The sequence below is a fragment of the Hibiscus syriacus genome, unplaced genomic scaffold (genome assembly GCF_006381635.1).
Source record: "Hibiscus syriacus cultivar Baekdansim isolate YM2019G1 unplaced genomic scaffold, ASM638163v2 tig00110013_pilon, whole genome shotgun sequence".
Classification (NCBI taxonomy): domain Eukaryota; kingdom Viridiplantae; phylum Streptophyta; class Magnoliopsida; order Malvales; family Malvaceae; genus Hibiscus; species Hibiscus syriacus.
The window spans coordinates 528,050-553,493 of NW_024062563.1; the positions used below are offsets into that span (position 1 = coordinate 528,050).

General features: G+C 33.0%; 4 pseudogenes; 3 read left to right on the top strand and 1 right to left on the bottom strand.

Moving 5' to 3' along the window:
• The first annotated feature begins 882 nt into the window (after positions 1–882).
• On the top strand, positions 883–3,445 carry LOC120212319 (annotated as a pseudogene).
• Positions 3,446–16,930: 13,485 nt separating this feature from the next.
• Positions 16,931–18,146, top strand: LOC120212450 (annotated as a pseudogene).
• A 674-nt stretch (positions 18,147–18,820) lies between these two features.
• Positions 18,821–21,064, top strand: LOC120212452 (annotated as a pseudogene).
• Positions 21,065–21,318: 254 nt separating this feature from the next.
• LOC120212375 lies at positions 21,319–23,660 on the bottom strand (annotated as a pseudogene).
• Positions 23,661–25,444: the final 1,784 nt, after the last annotated feature.

Consider the following 25,444-nt stretch of genomic DNA (forward strand, 5'->3'; position numbering starts at 1 on the left):
TAAGACTCCAATTTGGAAAACCCCTTTCGACGCGCACGCTGTCCTGATCGAGCATAACTCCATGTGACTTTTTCGACCTCAAGTTCTGCCGTTTTCCCATCCGAATCACTAGTTTTATTTATTTTTATTATTTATGGTAATATTTCGCTTGTCAGCCAGAAAGTCATTTTAAATCCGATTTGGGCCGGATTTTTTGCATATTGCTTAATTTATTTCGAATTTCAATTTAGAGTAATTTCCGAGATTTTGTTATTTTTGGAAAAATTTGGATAAAGACGATTTTTGGCTATAACAGTCCAGCTTGTGGACTGATTTTCGGATTGTTTGATTTTATATTATTAAACCTAGAGACTTTTTCTCTGGTTTTTAGGTGAATTTTCTCCTGTGAATCATCTGTTGGAACTAGCCTACAGGATAATCGCTATTCTGTCCGGCGTCATATAACTTAACTAGATTTAATTAAGATCACTAATAAGCATGAGCCAGAATTGGTTGCTTAGCTCAAAGGAAACATATTGTTGAGGTATGCAACCAAAGATTAACTTAATTTCAAATTATAATTAAATTAATCACTAATTACTCAAAGCACAAACATAATGCAAAAGTAGCTTCTATTGATCCATTCTTATTTTATAGATATATTAGAATTTTCATAATTTGATTCCAATGCGAAAACAGTGGGAAAATGAAGGCTTTTTGTGTGATTTAAGCAGAATCAATCGTAATCAGAACACGAGTTTGGAATTTTTGATCTGAAGTTTAGGGTTTCTAAACAATTAAAATCGTTTTAATTTCTTCACGGTCGTTGAGAAAAGCTCCGTTCTCCAGCTTTTCAATTTGGAGGGAAAGCCCAAACGGAGCTCAACTCGAAGGTTCTTTCTCTCTATTTAGCTTGTTTAATTCTGTTTATATATTTATAACGTCAATGGATGGTTTGTCCAGGGGATTGAACTGCGATAATGGTTTGTGTGAAACTAAAGTAGAGAAGGTTAAGGTATTGATGTTCTGGTAATTTGTTTGATCATGCATATACATATATGGGTGGAGCTGTAAACTATTAAAATTATTATTTGTTGTTAGCAACTCTGTTGATAATCTTAAAATTGGTGGTTTTTTTTAGCTTGTTGTAATTTAATGGTGTGTAGGCTAGGTAAAGCTAATGGCATGATCTATAATTATATGTAGGAATCTTTAATAAGCCAAGAAATGAGCACTGTAGTTAATAGAACTCCGAAATTGGGGAGACAATCGTTATTTTTCCAAGACTTGGCATCACCAGTCTCTGCCCGGAGAGGGAAATTCTTAAGTCCAGGTCAAGCAGCAGCAGTTTCGGCTTTACGGTGAGAATCGTGGTGGCTCGGATCTTCCACCTCCTCCTATGTACACCTTGGAGGACCGTGCAGATTTTTCACCTGAATCTGGGGGATTGGATTATCCTATTTCTCCTGAAATCAAGTCGGATCCAAGAAACCAGGTCCAAAGCTCTGGACACGACTTCTCTACTCCTGCAAAGAGCAAGTCAGGGGCATAGTACATTTGCTATACTTAATGGGCAGCAGAGTGCAGCGAGTTCGAGTTGGTGGTCACCCGAGACAAATGGCAGTGGGCAGGATGACAAGGGAAGAGCTCTCCCGCTGGGGCATGGCTCCTGGTGCTATGATCACACTTCCGCCTCTGAAGCAAGTTGCCAGGCCAGAGATACAGAAAATTCAGTACCTGCTGGAAATCTGGATGGGGAAGATTGGGTTACTGTATTTGGGTATGCTCCATGCTTTCATGGTCTACTTGTTGATATATGGTCTTGCTGTCTTCTTGCAATCTGTTGTGTTTTATCTGTAATGTGGCCTCATTTTTCTGGGAGTAACATCTGCTTTTATTATTTCTGTCATTTATCTGCAGTTCCATTTATCCTCATTCGATTCTCCAAAATTTACCTGTTATCAGGTTAATACATTATTTTGAACGTAATATGCTTACACGTTTTAGATAATTACTAATTTGTTTCGTCTAATGTTTGCCAAAATTTTACCTTTGTATATTTTGTCTGATACACTAACTACAATCTAACCTTCTAGTAATTCAGCATTTACATTTTCCTTCTTGGTGGTTATGAATATCTATCCATGTTTGTTTTAGTTAATTAGAGGGTGGAACCTAAATGTTAGGTTCAAGTCTCATGGTCTAATTTGCTGTTATATGTTGTATGCAAGACCTATACTTCACTATTTGCTTCCTTTCCAGATTTTCTCCCGCTGATACAAATTTAGTTTGCGAGAATTTGAGAAGTGTGGTGTAATATTGAGACATGTTCCTGGTCCAAGGGATGCTAACTGGATGCACATTCTTTACTCGGTGACTCTCTCTCCCTGATCCTATTCCTATCCACTAATGTTCTTTTGTAATATCTGTAATGTTTTGTGTGATATGTATTAGTGATATCACTGATATCTGTAATGTTCTTCTGTGATGACTGATGAGTATTCTGTGCACTGGTTGTCTCTCTTTTGATTCTTTTTGGCAAGTTCTTGATGTTTTCTTTATTGTAAGGAAAACCAATTTCAAGGTACATTTACTTTTCAAAGGATTCTAATTCTAAGCTAAATGTTTAATGCATTCTTTTTCTGAAGCCGAACTTGATAAAATAGTTGATAAAATGTTGTTACTGAAGAAAATAGTTCAAAATTAGATTTCTGTTTCGTAACCATTACATAGTAACTTAATTTTTCCTTGTGAAACCGGGACTTGGTCAAATGTTTGTCGAGGATGAGCTGTGATCTTTCGATCGGATCCATATGTTCAGTTTGGCTTCTAAACTGTGGGTTATATTGACATCTTGTCTTGTGCTATCCATTTTGAGGCCAAGAACTGGTTTCTTTTGTGTACCTTTACTGAGATATTTGCAGTTTTGTATGTGAAATCTGACTCCTATGGATTAGCTGAAATAAAAGGAGATGTATGGTATATTTAGTTCGTGATGAAATCGTATTTTTGATGTTAAAACCGATACATGGCAATGACTGCTTTCCATTGTGCAGAAACGATCCGATGCTCAGAGGGCACTCGGCAAGAACGGAATGCAAATAAATGGAGTACTAATCGTTGGTGTGAAGCCGGTGGATCCGATGCAACGGGAACTTTAAATGAAAGATGAATAATCAGGGTTTTATGACTTTATCCTCAACATCAAGTAGAACATCAGAGCCGAACAACTTCCAACCACCTCGTGTATACCATCTTCTAAACAGCAATGCCAATGCACGACAGTCAGGAGGGCCTTTGGCAAACCCTACAAGATCATTGGGGAACAAAGTCATGGAGTACTTGTTCGGATACTAGAATCATCTCCACCCCCTGCCTTGAGCTATTTCTTTAGGGTTCATTATGTTTCGCGGAGTGTGTGACCGTATTCCGTGGAATATATTTTTAATAAACTAAAGAGTTTCAATATGATCCCACTTGAAAGAGCAATTTCTCTTACAATGAAAGTGATGCAGTTTTAGTTCTACTGTACATATATACATGTAAAAAAAAAGCCATGAACAGGCAATCACTGCACGTTCTGTCGAATTATACATGCTCGTCTGAACAGAACAGAAAATAAACGAAACCCTAAATACATACATCTTCAAAAGAAACTTTGGTGCAAGAAACCCATTTTTCCATTGTGCCATTCGAGATGATTCCTTAACTGAGAAACGGGGTAAGCTCATCCTTTGTTTTCAAAAATACCCAATACTTCGACCCTTGTTTTCCGCTGGTAGTCCCGACCCACCCATCATGTCAAAAGCATCCACCCTTTTGGGGTGTTGGGGGTGGCATAGGTCGAACCTGGTCGATGAAACTATCTCGACCAATGGCTGAGTCTGATCTTCTTCTTCCACCAGGTTCTTGTACTGCACTTTGTAAAGAGCATTGTTGTTCAATGGAGATAACACCATGGCTTCCTAGTATGAACCCAAGAATCCTTCTTTGATTGACACTTCGACTTTATCTCCTTTGGAAAACACCGCCATTGCTGTGTTGAAGAAAACATGCCAATAACGAAAGATTTGGTATTAAAGCGTTTCTATAGGTACTAAAGGCCGTTTATCTTTTGCATTAAGGGGAAAGATATGAATCTGAAACTTGAGGGCAAGGATAACTTTAGTAGCCGTTGTTGTTTCTTTAACTTTACTCCATGAAACATCAATTTTTACTTTATTTGTAATACAAGTATTGGTTTGAAAACATGAAAGTTATAATATAAAAAATATGATTTCAAGAACAATATTTTTAGAAAACATCTCATGGAAATAAAATGAATAATAAAAATACCTTAACTGATCATCATCTTTTATGAATCTAACTATCTTAACCAATCATTTTATACAATAATTAGTGTTATCAAAATCGAACTAATTAAATCAAGAATCAATAGGTTTAACGGTCTAAATATTTTTTGTATCGTTTTCACCATGAATGGTTTGAAACTTGGAAACAATCGATTCATATGTAAAACTTAAATTCATATTTCCTACCAATGATGTAAAAAACAATTAGGTAATTTATTTTTGTCATCCTAACATAAAATCTCATATATGTTTCTGTGTACATCATAATTGATTGATGAAGCTGAGATCCTACAGGACTCTGCTTGAAGAAAAAGCAAATGAAAAGAGTATAACAGTCTATTCCCTTACTGTAAAGAAAAAAGAGAATAATACCGTGACTTTGAGAAGAATGGACTGTGATCACTCCTTTAGTCTTGAAAACTCCTGGTAGATTCTTTCTTACAGTTCTTTTTGCATTCCGATGAAAGAGCGATCGTCTAATGTCTAAACGTAGAACCGCCGGCCATTCCGTACTTTCGGGGACAACGACAGTTTCTCCATGATCGAACCGAGTGGAGTGAGTCTCACGGGTACCATGGCCAAAGAAACATCCTGGAAAAGGAACCAAACATAGTGTTGAATAATATGATTCTGTGAATATAGCAAAGAATCAAGTGATTCTCAAGCTTCTCACTTTCATAAATGTGATCAATCATATTTTATACATCTATATGTTTGGTGTAACATAACATTCGTTATTAAACCTGATAGATGTCATCACAGAGTACGATATGTCGAGTCCTGACGTACATCATAGTACATTGTACATGCAATCTAATTGCCTCATGAATTTCTTAACCATAAGCAGACTAAAGTAAAAAGTAATTCTTGTTGGTTATATCCCACATTAAGAGGTAAATCTTTTAGGAAGGGTATTTAAAGGATCACTCTACTATCTTTTGTTGATTTGGTAAAATAACTCTTTCACACACATGCTGCCACAGTTGTTCAGTTGGCTTTGTAATCATGGCTTATATTTTTAGAGAAAATACAAAGAGTTTCCTTAAACCTGTGCCGCTGTTAATACTAATTTGATTTTCTAAAGATTGAACTTGGACAACTTTGAATAAGGTTCGAATCTTAATTACATCAGACAACATCTTTATTTTCGGAGATTAATTTCAACAATTGCTTTGATGATTTAAAATTTGTCTCAACAACTATTTTGTGGACGAACCTGGACAGATTTGGGCCAGGTTCATCCACTATATCAAATAAATTACAACAATTAAATTGACATTTATTCCGAAATTAAATTAGTGATTCATCACTATTTTAATTTTTACGATTTTACCCGTAACATCCCAAATAATGGTTAGTGACTAAAATGAAGTTTTGAAATTTTGAGATCTAATTTGAAAGATTTAAAAGTTCAGGGACTTAATTGGGAAATAGTTTGTGAAGATTTAATAGTAAAGTTTAAAAGTAATAAAGGTATAATGGTCATTTGATAAGAAATATTTTTTTTTCCCTTTATAAAGGAAAATCACGTGGGAATGAGGGAAAAGAAAAGAGATCTGGAACCTTTAATCTCAAGTTGGTTAATTATTTCGTTTTAAGTTGGTTTTGATTCTTGGGATGATAGGAAAGCTTAAGATTGTTTAAAAGTTAAAGAGGATTAAGTTATGTGAGATTGAAGGAAAAGAGTTTTTAAAGGAATTATTGAGATTGGGTTAGTAAATAAGTTTTGAAGTGAAAATTGACTTGTCACCAGCTAAACTAAGAAATTCGGAATGATATAAAAATTTGGAACATATTGATTTCTCGTTTTAATTTTTGAATCCAAGCATGTTTGTGGGATATGGGATGTTATAATGAGCTAAAGTGAAATAAGTTGATTTGTATAAGTATAGTTAAGTCTCAAGGGTTAAAAGAAGGTTAAGTGAGAATTAAGTAGCTTTGAGTAAAATATGGGCAATGTGTATCGATACACATTCAACAGGTATCGATACATCAAGAGTAAAATCTGGGAAGACGTTCAAAGTGTACCGATACATTAAGGAGTGTATCGATACCCCCTTGAAAAAGAAAACTTTCGAATGTAATTTGTGTATCTATACATAGGTAGTGTATCGATACACACGTTAAGGAATGTACCGATACACTATAGTGTGTACTGATACACTTATAAAGGAAATGGAAATAATATTTCTTTTAGTTTAAGAAATGAAAGATTTGAGTTCGCCAAGCGGAATACTGATATGTATAATGTATGATTTTGTAGATATCAATCGAAAGCAAGTCCAGATCAGTCGACTAGTATTGGGCATTGAAGAAAAGATAAGAGAACGATATTGACTATATTGACTAGTGAGGCAGTGAATATTAGTATATGATGTTTAATGGAAATAAGACTTGCGACAAGTCTATTTCGATAGTAAAATGCATGAATTCATAAATAGAAGAATGTATTTGTTATGATTTATATGTGTACATGAATATATGTGTTGACATGTTATGTATGTTACCTGATATATGTACAAATATATGTTAGTGTGATAAGTCATCTGAAATAGTACAAAAGATTTATATGATTATATAAGAATATGAAATAAGTTATATGATAGGGACATAAGGAGTTGTATGAACATATGATAGGTGACCATACATGTTACATATATGTGATCAATTATAAGAATCAACATAATAGAATTATATGACTAAATGAGAAGTGAGACGAGTTAATAAGATTAGACTATAAAATAATAACAATATATGAAGAGACTAGAGTATAAATGATGATACCAAAATCATATAAAGATATAAGGAAGATTTATACATGTGTGATAATATGGAAAAGTGAACTAAGTTCAATGATAGTGAACCCTATGAGTATAAGTATAGTGATATATGAATGAAATCATATGAAAATAAGTAAGGTTCTTACATGTCACAAGCTATGAGATATATGAAGAGAAAGTATGTGATACGTGAAAGTGATCATATGTTTATATGAATATGGGAAAATATGAAAGATATGCCCATGTTATGTGAAAGGAGAGCTAGAGGTATAGTTGGCATGTAAAGAGTCGAGGGTACCTATGTACTTCGGGACATATGGACAGGATTACCTATGTCCTTCGGGACATATACAGCTACCTATGTTCTTCGGAACATATGGATAGTGGTCATTCGGGACATATGCATAGGTCATTGGGATATTTTTCACATGCCACTCAGTGGGACTTATACGAGCTGTGGTGACAGCATATGTGCACACCTCAATGTACTCACATATCTTTAGTTCTCATGATATACATGGGCTAGTAAAAGAGATAACAAAAATATATCTTGTGTGATGTATTTGCTTTTGCAAAATGTGTTATATGTTGTGCATAAATAAGTATAAGTTTAATGCTAAAGGGATTAATGATAAGGTTATATATATGATATGATATGATAATGATGTTAGTAGTAATAAGAAATATGATAAGTTTATTGATAAGATAAGTATATATGTGTATGTATGTATTTTGTTATATGTAATATATATGAGTGGTATGATATGAGCATATAAAATGTTTGTATTTTTAAGTGATTAAGTTTACAATATATGCTTTATTATCCTCACTAAGTCATAGACTTAGCGTGTGAGTGTTTCACACGTAGGTTCCAGAAAGCGAGAAGAGAATCGAAGAAGAGCAAGACAGGTCAAATCTCCCTTACAATTTCAGATCAGAAATTAAAGAGATGATTAGATATATTTGTTTATTGGAATATAGTTGACATGTAATTAATTGTGTTGAATATGCTCTGATATTTTGTAAACCAATTATTTAATTAATGTAAAATATTCATTTTCTTAAAATGTGAATTTAAATTTTAATCAGTTTGTAAAGGAAAATGCTTTGAAAAGTCAATGTGACATCTCGGACTCAATCTGGGTCAGATACGGTTGGGGTACATTTAATGGTATCAGAGCTAAGGTTTATCGATTATAGGCTTAAACTGAAAGTAAAAGAGTTTTTAAAATATGTACATGCCAAACATAATGGAAATTTCTGATCTGATAGTTAAGGAGTATACTGTGTAACACCCCCACCCTACCCGACCCGAATACGAGTTTGAGGTGTCACATTGACTTTTCAAACTTTGACTCTTGACAATTCAAAGAAAATTTAAAACTTTATTAAATAAAAGGCTTATTTACATAAATTGACCCAAAATAATCAAAATCGATCAGAGCATATTCAACTCAATCAATTAGTACATGCCAACTATATTCACATTAACCAACACATTTAAATCATCTATTTTCTGATCTAAATTTTGTACGGGAGATGCTGACTGTCTTGCTCTTCTTCGCTTCTCTTCTCGCTTCTTTAACCTACGTGTGAAACAATCACACGCTAAGTCTGACTTAGTGAGGCATAATTAAATTTACTATAACATACATATCTAATTGCTATTATGCATACTTCATGTAGACTTAATAAACTATGGAATGCATTATGTATCAAACATAACTACAAAATATGCATATCAATTCTTTATTTTATTATAATTCTTATCCTTATCATTGATTTCTTAGTCATATTACTTTTTACTCACCATGCATACACATCATATATAACTATACCATTTAACAATCGTATCATCATGAGATTGCTGTACACACTTAACATTACCAAAATACATACATATAGTGTATTTGTTATTATCTCTTATTAGCCATGTACACTGTGAGAACTATAGATATGTGAGTCTATTGAGGTTGTGCACTAATTATGTCACCACTCGTATAAATGCACTGAAGTGCCACGTAGAATTACACCGTATGCCGCGTAGAAATACACCGAAGTGCCATATAAGTTTGTCCCTAAGGACCGCGTAGAAAATTCCTTAAGAACCATATACATATACCAAGGATCAAGTATGTGTCTCAAAAGACCTCGCACATATTCAAAGAATACATATGTCCCGAAGACCGCGTAGACCCTCGACTCTTGACATGCAACTATACCTCTAGCTCTTAAGTCACACAACATGGGCATTAATATTTGTTATCATACATTCACATATACATATATTCTCATAGTTCTTTCACATAGCTCATTGTATATAATCACATATACATATACATATAAAGACATGGTCACTACCGTAGAACATATTCATATGATTCACATATCACAGAGCTTATCACATATAATTGTATTTTTTTCATATAATCACATAGTCATATCGCATAGATACGTATTCAATACTCATAATTGTATCTTATCTTTTGTTTAATAAGTTCATATTTATCATTAACACATCGATTCTTATTGCATATTTTATATATTCTTATACCAATAATTCATAATATAGTTTAGGTCAATCGCTTAACTTATTTTCTCTTTCACTTATTCATATAATTTCATTATCCCAATTTCTAAAATTTATTACAACCTCGTACTCTTTTCCTATAATTGACACATTAATGTCATATAATTTTATTTCTGATTTCTATAACATACTCACATGATTTTAAGTATTTTAATACTATACTTCATATCATATAAAACCTAATAGTTTTAGATCATAGTTTCATTTAACATATCGACCTTCCTATATTACTTATCTGACATATTCATATACTCATATTACATAATAATTTCATCTGACTATATCTTATTTCATTTCGTGCTTAATCATATAATATCTAATTTACCCATATATATATATATATATATATATAGTTACACTACATTCAAATAATCTTTTTGAGTCTTATAGGTAATTGCTACTTATTATCCCATTTCCCTTTTACCAATTTACATGATTTATAACACTAACCTTTACAATAACATATGACTTATATCACTTATCTCACAATATTTACATACTAGATTATTCTATTTATTTGATTCAGTTCCATATACCTCCTATAATCCTTCTCATAGGGATTCTATAGTTCTTCATTTTATAATTCATATATCATAGTTTCTATAGTGCTTATATAGTTCTTTACATTATATAGTCATGCACACAAATCATGTAATACATAATCACAAATAACACATATACTCATCTTACACTCATGATCATGCTCATGATTTCCTGCATACTACCATAGAAATAGACTCATTGCGAGTCTTTCCATTCATCATACTTCACTAAATGCACTCATCTTAGCCTTGTTTACTTTGAATCAATCCTAATCATTCGATTGTTTCAGAACAAGCTTTCCTTCTATATCTACATAGTAATACATTGATACTATCGGTATACTAATTAACTATCACTTCTTAGGCTAAAAGAAAGGCTAATTTCATCTCTTAATGAAAGTATGTATCGATGCACTACACCATGTATCGATGCATCCCTTGACGGGTGCATCGATGCACTATCTATGCATCGATGCATAAATTCCATTCGATGTTTGTATTAAGGGGGTGCATCGATACACTTATGTGCATCGATACACCTTGAACAATTTCTGGGATTTACTCATGATGCATCGGTACACGATGAACGTATATCGATGCACTCTGCCCAGAATTCATCTTGAACCCGAAAACTTATCCATTTTGGCTTAAATCCTTCATCTTCATCCCCTTTATATTCTTAACTCTAGTACACATACTTAAACCAATATATCTTATTTATTTCATCTTAAACCTCAAAATCCTATCTTCCTCATGAAATTCAAGAATTATATTTGCAACATGATTAAATTCCACTTTTAACACTTTGTTGTCTTAAGTAGATTGATGACAAGTCAAATTTAACTTCCAATTCTAGATATGAACTTTATTCCAAGATTCATTAAAAAACTCACAATCTTAATCTCTTCTAATTCCATCATCTTTTGATTTTAAGATAACTTAAGCTTTCCTTAATTAGTTATCATCTAATAATCATAAACCAATCTAAATTAACAAGAAACTAACTAACCAGAAACTCACCTTTGTTTGGGTTCCCACGCATGAAGGAAGAATAAGAGAAAGAGAACTCTCAAAGCTTATAGATTTCTCTTCCCTTCCACGCGGTTAATATAACTTCTTTAATTTAATTATTTCCCTTACAAAAGACCCTTTTTCCCTTCACTTCATAATAATACTCACCTCTTTCAGGTAATATTCTAAATGAATCATTGAACTATTCCATTCTTCTACTATAGTCACCAAGTTCTGAAATTTTAATTTAATCACTAACTCATAGATTGGGATGTTACAAATCTCCCATCCTTTAAGAAAATTCGTCCTCAAATTTCATTGCACACATGATAATAACATATCTTCTAATGTTCTGATGTTGTCTCCATTACTTGCTCTTTCATTCTTTTAGTTCTTCAACTACCTTTTCCCTTATATTCGTCCACTGTCACTTATCATATAATCAATAACCTCTATTTCATCACTCCATATCATTAATCAATCTATTTCTTCATATCCTCAAATTACTTATAACAATACCAAACTTTAAATCTTCAAATTTGATTAAACGTACTTTATATAACAAACAATTTCTCACATCTCCTTGCACACTTGTCGTATTCTACATCGAACTATCATCTACACTTCTATATATATACCTTTATCATACTTACCCCTTTAATTTCCTTTTCATTTAATTTCCTTATCCCTTTACTCATTCACAAATCAAACCTCCTTGTAACATATATCATATCTTTTTTCAGACTCTCATACTCTTTCATATCGCTTATACTTATCTGATTATCGATCTTCATGCATCTTCGTAACTCTTATAATCCATATGAATTGCCCAAATTCTTGTTCTTATACAAAATCCTTATCTTCTTTTACATACTCAGAATACTTACCAAATCATTCAATCTATATATTTCACAAGCCCTAATTAACCAATCATATACATCCGACCTTTCCATTTCTTAATCCTTGTTTGTACTTCAATACACATGATCTTTTCATATTACTTTACGTATTTTTCTCATTTCTATATCAAACTTATAATCGATACTTCTTATAACTCTTATCATATCTAATGTTGTAACTCTATACTTTCTTTCCTTATTTCATTACTTTCCATAAATCAAAATATCCTATAACGTCATGTCTTTTTTCATACTACCTTACTTTCCCTCAACATAAGAATCATTATTTCCTTCACTATATATATTCATATAATCACACAATTTTCATCATGTAATCTTGTTAGCCAACGCTAACTTTCTTCTAAAGTACCAACCCTTATCATATTCACACTCTTGCTTATACTCAATACTACCCCTTTGTTCAAATCCATAACTCCAATTTCATTCATTTATAAACATATCACTGATGCACTTATTCTTAAAATCTTCTACAAATGATAACCACCTCACTTGATCTTTAACGCTCTTATGGTGACACTTGTTCACCATATTCTATCTTATCCACAAAATACATATCACTTTTCCAATTCAAAACAATGAATACCTTATATCACTATTCTGATATGATTTCAAATTCCTGAAATCATCATTTGAGCTTACGAGGCATTTCCTGATGTGTCCACTCCTCATCCTGCCTGACCAGGGCAGATATAGCTATAACAATCAGGAATATCACCTTTCTTTATTTCGGAATTATCAATCATACTTCTATTATAACTTAGCAATCTAATTCTATTAGCAAGACAACACTCCTTACACTATCAGATCAGAAATTTTCACTTTATGTTGGCATGTACACATTTTTAAAACTCATTTAACTTCGGTTTAAGCCTAGAATCGGCTAAACCTTAGCTCTGATACCATTAAATATAATACCCCAACCCGTACCCGACCCAAATACGTCTGAGGTGTCACATTGACTTTTCAAACTTTGACTCTTGACAATATTCAAAGAAAATTTAAAACTTTCATTAAAAAAAGCGGTTTATTTACATAAATTGACCCAAAATAATCAAAATCGATCAGAGCATATTCAACTCAATCAATTAGAACATGTAACTATATTCACATTAACCAAACACATTTAAATCATCTATTTTCTGATCTGAAATTTGTAAGGGAGATGTTACCTGTCTTGCTCTTCTTCGCTTCTCTTCTCGCTTCTTTAACCTACGTGTGAAACAATCACACGCTAAGTCTATGCTTAGTGAGGCATAATTAAATTTACTATAACATACCATATCTAATTGCTATTATGCATACTTCATATAGACTTCATAAACTATGGAATGCATTATGTATCAAACATAACTACAAATATGCATATCAATTCTTTATATTTATTATAATTCTTATACTTATCATTGATTTCTTAATCATATTACCTTTTACTCACCATGCATACGCATCATATAACTATACCAATTAATAATCGTATCATCATAAGATTGTTGTAACACACTTAACATTACCAAACATACATATCACATATAGTGTATTTGTTATTATCTCTTGATTCCCATGTACACTGTGAGAACTATAGATATTGAGTTATGAGGTTGTGCACTAATGTTGTCACCACAGCTCGTATAAATACCGAAGTGCTACGTAGAATTGCACCGTAATGCCGCGTAGAAATGCACCGAAGTGCCATATAAGTTTGTCCCTAAGGACGTAGAAAATTCCTTAAGAACCATATACATACCAAGGAAAGTATGTGTCTCAAAATTCCTCACATATTCCAAAGAATACATATATGTCTCGAAGGACGCGTAGACCCTTGACTATTGGCATGACTATACCTCCAGCTCTCATGTTACACAACATGGGCATATTTATGTATCATACATTCACATATACATATTCTCATAGTTCTTCACATAGCTCATTCATATAAATCACATATCACATATACATATAAACACATGGTTCACTTACGCGTAGAACATATTCATATGATTCACATATTACAGAGTTTATTACATAATTGTATTCTTTTCATATAATCACATAGTCATATCACATAGATATATTCAATACTCATAATCGCATATCTTATCTTATTCTAATAAGTTCATATTTATCATTTAACACATCGATTCTTATTGTATATTTTATCATATTCTTATACCACTAATTCATAATATAGTTTAGGTCAATGTCGTTTAACTTATTTTTCTCTTTCACTTATTCATATAATTTCATTATCCCAATTTCTAAAATTTATTACAACCTCATGTACTCCTTTTCCTATAATTGACACATTAATGTCATATATTTTTATTTCTGATTTCTATAACATCCTCACATGATTTTAAGTATTTTGATACTATACTTCATATCATAAAAAACCTAACAGTTTTAGATCATAGTTCATTTAACATCGACCTTCCTATATTACTTATCTGACATATTCATATACTCATATTACATAATAATTTCATCTGACTATATCTTATGTTCATTTCATACTTAAATCATATAATATCTAATTTACCTATATATATATATATATATAGTTTACGCTACATATTCAAATAATCTTATTTGAGTCTTATAGGTAATTGCTACTTATTTTCTCATTTCCCTTTTACCAATTTACATGATTTATAAACCTTTACAATAACATATGACTTATATCACTTATCTCACAATATTTACATACTAGATCTATTTATTTGATTCAGTTCCATATACCTCCTAATCCTTCTCATAGGGATTCTACAGTTCTTCATTTTATAATTCATATATCATAGTTCTATAGTCTTATCCTATAGGTTCGTTTACCATTATAGTCATGCACACATACAAATCATGTAATACATATAATCACAAATAATATATACTCATCTTACACTCATGATCATACTCATGATTCATGCATCTACCATAGAAAATAGACTCATCGTGAGTCTTGTTTCCATTCATACTTCACTAAAATGCACTCACCTTAGCCTTGTTTACTTTGAATCAATCATAATCCTTCGATTGTTTCGGAACAAGCTTTCCTTATATATCTACATAGTAATACATTGATACTTATCAGTATACTAATTAACTATCACTTCTTAGGCTAAAAGAAAGGCTAATTTCATCTCTTAATGAAAGTATGTATCGATGCACTACACCATGTATCGATGCATCCCTTGACGGTGCATCGATGCACTATCTATGCATCGGTGCATAAATTCCATTCGATGTTGTATTTAAGGGGGGTGCATCGATGCATTACTTGTGCATCGATACACTGATGGCATTCAATGTTTTTATTTTAAAGGAGTGCATCGATACACTTCATGTGCATCGATACACCTTGAACAATTTCTGGGATTTACTCATGTGCATCGGTACACGATAAACGTGTATCGATGCACTCTGCCCAGAATTCACTTTGAACCCGAAAACTTATCCATTTTGGCTTAAATCCTTCATCTTTCATCCCCTTTATATTCTTAACTCCAGTACACATACTTAAACCATATATATCATCTTAAACCTCAAATCCTATATTCCTCATGAAATTCAAGATTATACCAACTTTGCAACATGATTAAATTCCTCTTTTAACACTTTGTTTGTCTTAACTATATTGATGACAAGTCAAATTTAACTTCCAATTCTAGATATGAACTTTATTCTAAGATTTCATTCAAAAACTCACAATCTTTAATCTCTTCTAATTTCATCATCTTTTGATTTTAAGATAACTTAAGCTTTCCTTAAGCTAATATAGTGACAGTGTTCATATCGTCGATCGATACCGGAACCGGTGAGATCCAATGCAGTAGTTAAAAGGCCCACTTCCTCCAACCTAGCAAAGGTTTTATACTAACACCAAGCTCCAAAACCTTCTCCATGTATTAGAACAACTCTTTTAAACTTGATGTTTCAAGGGATTCCACCACTAGCTAATAACATGAAAATTGTACTAGAAATCAGCTTATGGAACCATTTTAAGAAATGCTAATGGTACAAGAATTAGCTTATACAATGTCTAACTCTGTTCTTTTTAGATTGCTTGTAAATTATTTTCTCCCACCCACTATATCTGGTAAGATTGGGAGACCCTAACCTAAAATAACATCATTATTATTTGATCCATTATTCGAATAACAGTGTTATCTAAATTATTAGAGTCTAACTTAAAATAATATTTGTTTAGAATTTTATTAATCGATTAACAATGCACACACACACTGTAAACATTTGTTCGTACCTGGAACTTTTTCAAAAGATTAAGATAGTACTCTCAAATGAGACAAAGAAAATTCTTGATTAACCTACATTTACCCACCCACCTATTCGTGGTTTGTTTGTCACTCAATTTTTTTTTCAAATCATAATTAACATTATTTTTTGATTCTGTTTTGATCACCACCGTTAAAAATTAAGGGTGATGTTGATGTGTCACCATAAGTAATACCACATCATCATTGAAAAAATTATCACGTCAATAGTTCTGTTTAATTTTTAATGGCAGTTGAACGAAACATAATCAAAATATAACGTTAGATATAATTTTAAAAAATTGGGTGACTAAAAGGGAATTGCAGAATAAATTGATGACTAATATGTAGTTTACCCTAAATTCTAATCTATGACATTTGTTCAAATCGGGCTTTCATTTATTGAGCCTAAAATAGAGCCCATGATAACCTTCGCCCCACATTAGATCTTGGATAAGATAGAAAAGAACCACACACACCATGCCTACACATAACACAAAACAAAAAGCCATGCATGACACATCAAATTCATTGCTACATTGCCTATATCCAATACTAGAACTAACAGAAGAAAGACCTTTATATTATCTTGACAAATATCTGAAAATGTCCACTCTCCACCTTAGCATTCATGGCTTAGCCACATCTCTGTTCATCGTAAATTCAACTTCAACCGCACCTCGGCACGACCCTAGCCCACCTCGGCTTCTCTAGATGCAAAATCCGAGCCATTAGCACCGTCCCCGGAAGCGAATCTGCGGCCACGGAGGAGGAAAAAGAGCCAAACGAACCACCTGTTGACTTTGCATTTGTTCATGTGAGTTCAAAGTGCTTAGTGCATGTAAATCTCAATATGGATTTGCAAAATTTATGGGAAATTTTGCTTTTTTTGTGTGGTTCTTGTTTAGTCTGTTTTGCTGCCAGATGGTACCCGGATGTACATTTTCGTAGGGCATGTGGTGGGCAGAAACTTAGGGATATAATGCTGGATAATAACATTGAGTTGTATGGACCATATGTAAGTTCATTACTGATTTGCACAATCTGTGTTTATGTAAATTCCATTGTTGAAGAAAATGATTTTGAGGGTTGGTGCTGATTTTTCAGGGTAGACCTCTGCTCAACTGTGCAGGAGGGACTGGAACTTGTATGGTTGAGGTGAATGCTACCACCAAACAATATGCTTTGAATCGGAATCGTCACAATATGGTTCGAATCGAGTTTTTTTTTTTCCTCTAAAATTTTTCTTCTGTTGTAAGGTTGTGGAAGGAATGGAGCTGCTCAGCCCTCGAACAGAGAAAGAGAAGGAAAAGATGAAGAGGGTAACTCATCGTATCGAACTATGTTATCGGGACTCTAGTGAATGCGGATAATATGTTGATGATGAGTTATTGCAGAAACCAAAAAGCTGGAGACTTGCGTGCCAAACAACTGTTGGTAAACCAGATTCAAGGGGCATGGTTTGTAATCTTTCTCAGGCTTTTATTTTTGTGAAATGTGGCATTAAAATGATATGGACATAAACAATGCAGCTGGTGATTCAACAACTGCCCGAGTGGAAAGCATGAATGGACTTACGACAAAATTTGCCTTCTGAGGAGACCCTTAAGCAGCACCATTTTTGTGTCTGCAATGACTGCACAAGATGTCCACTGATAGCTAAATTTATGAAAGAGATGATAATGTGTGTTTTGTATGCATTGGTTCATTAACGTTCGCGAATTTATATACAACATTCATCAAATATCATTTATATGTTCACGGTTTAAACTCTAAAATTCTCATATATTCGGTGCAGTCCATAACTTCACTAACATCTTTTAAGAAATATAAAAAGTAAAAAAAAAGAAACTCAAACTTATAAATGAGTTGTAAATAAGCTTTCAAATAAAATTTTATAATACAAATGAATCTAATACTTTTTTATGTTCGATTATATATTAATTGAAAATACAATTTAATCATATACTTTATTTTAATTTAATAATAAAATTTTATACGAATAATTTATGAAGAGTTGAATTACATTTCTACGTATAAAAATTGTTGTATCGGCCCATTAACATCGTGATAATCTATGCTGCATATTTCAAGAAGAAGAAAGGGTGAAAATCCACCGAAGGTAGCCACAGTACTAGCCGCTCTCAGCCCCACTCCGACCTCGATTTTCCCTCTCCTCCGTCGCCGCCGTATCTCCCATCCCCGGATCCCCCACCTTTCTCGATGACGAGTCCAAAACCAAGAAGCCTACCTCTATCTATTGCCCATTACATTTCCGCGTCGGACTCGTCAAATCCCCCTGCCTCTGCCTTCTCTTCACCGTTCTCGCGCTTTTCTCTTTGCTGCTCTCTCGCTCCTAACTTTGCGTCTCGTCTTATGACCCGATCTCTCGGTCAGTCTCCTCGGTTTCGATGGGGTTGACTCCGATTTCGGATCCCTTGGCGTTCCTTGGTGTAAGTTTTGCTTTACTTCGATGTAATTATGGGTTTTGGATCGGATCTGTGAACTTTCTTTATTGTTTCTATGTTGTCATTTTGCATTAGTGAATGCGGTAGGGTCGCATTGCTTTTTCCATTTTTCCTTGGTGTTCATTAATATGTTCAGAAATTCCTCTCGACTGTAATTGTATAGCTGAACATTTTCATTCTACTAAATCTTTTGTTATTGATGCATTATTAATTATATAAAGATAATTCTTTTTAGATAACATTCTGATCCTACTATCAAATCTTATCATTAATGCATTTATTAGAGGCTTAAACATGAAGATTAGGTCTTTTTCTAAAACCTTAAGCTTCTCGATTAATTTTCCATGCAAATATCTCTTAAGTGTATTTGACTTCTTGATGAAACATTCATCCGACTGTATAAAGATGTGCCATTTGCTTACTTTATCAACATTCATCTCTAAAATTTCAATCTTGGTTATCCTTGTTTGCTTGTTTTGTGGAAGCTTTTTGTTGTTAAAGGATTTTTTCTTTTAAGGTCAATCTGATTTGGTTTTTTATTTAACTATTTATTTCATGCTAAATGTGCCATTTGCTTACTTTTATCAACATTTCATCTCTAAAATTTTCAATCTTGGTTATCCTTGTTTGCTTGTTTTGTGGAAGCTTTTTATGTTGTTAAAGGATTTTTTTTCTTTTAAGGTCAATCTTGATTTGGTTTTTTATTTAACTATTTTATTTCATGCTAAAGACCCGATTTCATGTTAGATTCTTAATTCTTAGCTCTCATGGTTTGCACCCATTAATTTGTATCCTTGTCAAAAGGCAGATCGAAACATGGTAAAACTGTTGAATGGACATCCAAAGATTTAATCAGTGGCCTGGAGGAGTTTGTACCAATATATGAAACACGGCCAATCAAAAACAATATGTATGGGATGGGTTTTGACCACAGCTTTGGGCTTTGGTTCATTGCTCGGTGGCTAAAACCAGATATAATGATTGAAAGTGGTGCGTTCAAGGGACATTCCACTTGGGTGCTGCGGCAAGCAATGCCCGACACACCAGTTATCTGGGTCACACCACGACATCCTGAGAAGTACTTGAAAAAGGGGCCTGCTTATGTTGACGAAAATTGCACATACTTTGCTGGAAAAGACTGTATTTTGGAAGCGTTAATTGGGAGGAGGTGCTAAAGGTTCGTGGAATTTCAGATTTCAGCCGAGTTCTTGTCTTCTTTGATGACCATCAAAATGAACTGAAAAGGTACTTAATGCATCTATACATTGCTGAAAAGGTTTTGCTTGAGCTGATTGAGTTTACTTAATGCCTTGGTTTCTATCTTTAATAGTTTTGACTTTCGAGTTGTTGTGCTTATTCTGTTGGGTTGTGATTTCGTTTTACAGGCTTAAGCAGGCGTTGAAAGCTGGCTTTCTTCTTGTTTCGAAGACAATTATGATACCGGGACTGGAGATCATTACTCATTGAGGCAGATTTGTGACCAGTTCTATATAAGAGGTTGTTGCTCCTTCCACACACTTTATTCCTTTAATTCCTTAGTTTATGGGTGTCTTCTCTTTTGCTATGCTTTTGACCATGTCTACTTCTATCTTCTTTCATTTTGTCTGTAATTTAAATCCTTGACTTCCATTCACATGCTGCTCCATTTTCCGATGTCTTTGAATCTTTGCTTTCGGAAATCGTTTTTGTTCTGTACCTGATTATGAGCTTTATTTATTCAGGTGGTGGCCATAGCTGCTTTAGGGACAGTGATGAAGCCAGGATTCGATCGAAAAGAAAGAAATTCTGGGAGAAGGCTGTGGATGTAAATGAACTTTGTGGGCCACATGAAGCTTGGTGGGGTGGTAGAGGGGAGATGCGGGATAATTTTAACCACAGTAAGACCATAATCTCTTATGGCGAACATTTTCAAAACAGCAGGTTTGTCGAATCGATTCTTGATGTTTACTGGGAGCTACCACCAACAGCTGGTCCATCTCTCACCCACCAAACTCGATATGATCCTGGCCGTGCACCACGTCCTATTGTTGAAGATGGCTGGTATCGCTTGTTTCAGCGGATCGGTTTTAGATAGGCTAGAGAGATCTGAATTTAATGGATACACAGATGGTATATCTGCAAATTTCCAAACCCGAATCTTGAAAGTCTCCTGGATCAAATCTGATTCACTTCAGTAGATGCAACATGTGCCAATATCTTCATTTCTCATAGCAAGTTATGAGAATTTTCTTGCTAATTTTTTTGAAGTGTTGTGTCCAAATCTTTTAGGATCATACCCTAAGATCTTTCCAATGTAATTTACTGATGAGAGAACAATGTTAATTTGTCCTAATGAGAGCAAAGTTTGAATTTATGTGGCTTTTTCTCTCAAACAAGAATCTCATTCCCTGCAATTGTGACCCAAACTTTAGCCATAGATTGACAATTTAAAATATTTTTAGTTTGTCTAATAATATGCTTCTTCATTTACTTTTATGTTAAAAAACACTAAATACATTAAACGTAAGATATCTCGCAACAAATATCTATAGAAATTAGGGGCTTTGAAGATTGGTGTTGTTCCTTACTCTGGTTCCTGCATTCCTCCATGGTCCTTGGAGCTGTAACCTTTCATAATCCTTAGTCTCCTACATGAATTGAGAACATCCTGAGTAACAAACACATGAAATTACTCGGTTGACATAATTACAGTTGTAACATATAAAAAGACGTGGGTTCGAGCAACATGTACTGCCATGGAACATCGCCGACCAGCACCCAATCACCCTCATTGTCTTCATATGTGACCGCATATTCAGATATGGTGAAACAGCTGAATATCTTTTCCAAAGCTGAAGAGAGTTCCATGTAGCTTTTGCAGGTCTTGAGGTCCATCTTTCTCAGGTATGGTGCTACATCCATGCTCACCTTTACGTAGTAACCGCAGCCGCTGGCGGCCTCGTCGTTGTTCTTTGCTGAATTAGAGGCCATTTTATTCTTCCTGAATGATCTAACAGGTGGCCATCCTACCACCAGTGCCCTGTTTCAGAAATCATGCTCCGTTAGTTGAAAAGTAACACCCAAAAATGAAGAAAAAGATTAACATACTTTGCAGCTGGAGCACTAGCATGGTCATTTCCAGGAGGAACTGTTAGGACCGTCGGCGCATCCCATGGCGCAGCGAAAATAAAATTCGACGGTCTCACCAACGATCCAAGTACGAAAAACCGAAATCGGAAGGAAATGATGCGAATACTTACTGTGGGTTCCTTGAAAAAAAACAAGAACAGCAGTGAATACTGATGGTGTAGATCGATTCGAATCGAAAGCCTCCACGAAATCACTTCTCGGTCTCTACTCAGTTCACCCGATTGAGAGCAATATTTGTTTTCCCCAAAACTGTTTTGAGAGAAAACGACTGAAGGGTTTGTGTGTGTTGCAAAAACAGCTGTTAGACCTAACACACCCTTTTATATCCATTACCTTAACATCTTAGGGTTTTTAAAGTTGTTTTGAATTAATAAATAAAATATTATTTAATTAATTCAACTTAAATATGCATCAAAGATTTATAATTAGAATTACAATCTTTAATGTTTACTTAAAACATTTATTTAATTATTCTGAATTATATATATATATATCAATTAAAAGAGTTATAATATAAATTACATTATTTTAATGTTTACTTAATATATTCGGGATAATTAAATTCATATGTATATCAAATATACATATCTTAATTTTAGATATATTTTAGTAACGTACAACAAATTGTACATTTTTGCTCATTTCAATCATAGAGTGCGACCCTGTAGGTTATTGTAACGTTAGTAATAATTATTAGAACATTTCTAAAATTTCATACAATGAATGACATCTAGCAATATATCATTGTTACCTAAGTTACAAGAAAATATGATTCGACATATCATCTTGGTAATTAACTCTTTTATGTATTACATCCTTATGTCTTTTATATCTAGAATAGGCACAAGTCTTGGAATAGTCACACTTGTATAGTCCATCTATTGTTTCTTGATATCTAGAGTAAATTTTAATTAACGAATAGTTTGTGATATCTCATATAAACTTATTCGAGCATGGCCATGCGTTTCTAGTCTCACTCAATCAAGTAGCCTGTGATATATTTCTTATTATGTAGGAAGGACAAATCCTATCTTAATCATACACACCCACTACATATATTGAGATATATTCAATAACAGTCTTTATAGAGCAACCAGTTACGGAGCTTGTTTAACTGCATCAAAACATACAACAATATGTTGGGATAATTGATCTCAAGTCTGAGGATCATACATTAGTTATCACCATGAGCAATGTTATGACTCTCACATAATAATCCAAGATATCATGGTGGGTCAATCTAATACATTGTTCTCTAACATATAATCATGTATCAATTCTGACATTTCTATGTCAATGACAACTCATAATAATCAATCAATAACATGTTAGTCTTAAGCGTATTATTATTGTTCATGCCCATAATAATATTTGACTAGGGATCTTTTTAATAATAACAATTATGTCATTACATAGACTTTATTATCTTCTAGTTTATATTAAACACATATATATATATATATATAACTGAAAATAATAGCGGCAATGCATTTATTCAATAAAATCGATAAATAAAAATATTATTTATCTTTGAACATCCTTTAACAGAAACACCGGTCAACTCATTAATGGCAGCACCTTTAGGCAACTCAACATCATATTTACCATTCATGGAGAAACCCATTTATCATTGGGCCATCAATGGCATGAGAAAACCCCTTTTAGCTCCAAACGCCAAGTTCTTGAAAGGGGTAGCAGCAAAACCATTACTTTTATCATTTCTTTGTAAATGTTTGCCAAAAAGACAGACTTTTCTTTCAGGAGAGTGAGAACCTGGTAAGCCAAGCCTCAGCTCAGTTTCTTTGAGATTGAGACAAGTATTATAGGTTGTTTTTCTGGTTTTTTCTTCGACGGACACAACTGAAGAGGAGGAAGAAGATATCTTCCCAAAGCTTCTTTCCAAAGGTGTAGACATCAGAGTTTGAAACACTCGAAGAACTGTAAGTCTTAACAACAATCAAAATGAAGAAGACTAAGGTGAAGAAAACTGTCTGGTTAGGCCATGGGAAGAGCTTGAATTTCATGGAAAAGAAGTGAATCAAGACATTAAAGGTGCTATCTTTACCAAACAACAAACAGGAAAAATTTGGCAGGCTCTTCAGATTTTTGCTGGGTTTTTTCCCTCTCAGAGGACATACAACCCTCAAGCCTACAAGATTTTATTATTATAGTTCATGAACCATGTGCTTTGATTTCATTTTCTCTACACAATGTATAGAATTCAATTATTGGTTGCATGCAAGTAAATCCTTCAATCAATGGGTGAAAGTACGAACATTGGTTTAGCTTAATTAGATTCAAGCAGACACTAAAAGGTGCTTTAAAGTTTGAATCTATAATATATTTGTTTGTAAGAAGTAAATCATAAACAAAGAGAATCCCAGAGATTTAGCCTAATTAGAGGGATTTTGATTTACTAGGGAGCTGGTATTTCTAGAGTTGAGATGCATGCGGGTTTTTTCCCCTTCAATTCTCTGCAGTTAGGCTTATAGGGCATTTTTTTTTGTTGGGAAAATGGTGAATTTAATTGATGAATTTAATATTTATATTAAATTTATAGTCCTTTTGACTATTATAAATTAAAAGATAAATTTTAATTTGAATATTAGTAGAATAATTATTTTTTTAATAAATCAATTTAAAAAGGTATTATATTTTTTAATTTTAAATATTAAAAATAATTATACTTGTGTATATTTTAATTAAATAATATATATTTAAGTTTGAATTGTAATATAAATTTATTTTGATCGTTGTAAATTAAATATATTATTTAATTTAAATATTAATAATAATTACTCTTTAAATAAATTCTATGATACACATAATTAATAAAACAATCTAAATTTTATATAGATTCGCCAATGATGCCAACAACTATTGGTACGGATGACTAGATAGGTAGCTTACTTTAAGGTGTGTTGGTGGGGGAATGTGAGATTCCCATGGAATGAAAACACATTCTCCGTTTGATTAACCGGGAATGTCATTCCGATAATCTTACATTATCAATAGTGGATTTTGGGGTATATTATCGGGAATGTCATTACCTCCCTTTACTGGGTATTGTTGGATTACGGCGTTTGGACTAAAATGTCCTTAAAATTTTTTTTTGAAAATATTTTATTATGTCATTGAATAATAAAAATTATACGAAGGTTAAATTACAAATTTATCCTTAAACTATTTTAGATTTATAAAAAAAAATTATAATTAAATTTTATATGAAGTTTAAGAGTTAAAATAATATTTTACCCTTTCATTAAACCTTTTTATATTTTAAATTTTGTAAAAAAAAATTATATAAATTTTATGAATTTAAATTTTTAAAAAAATATATATAAATATTTTGTAACTTGTTAAAAAAATAAATATATAATAAGAATAATTTAGTTAAATATACATTCT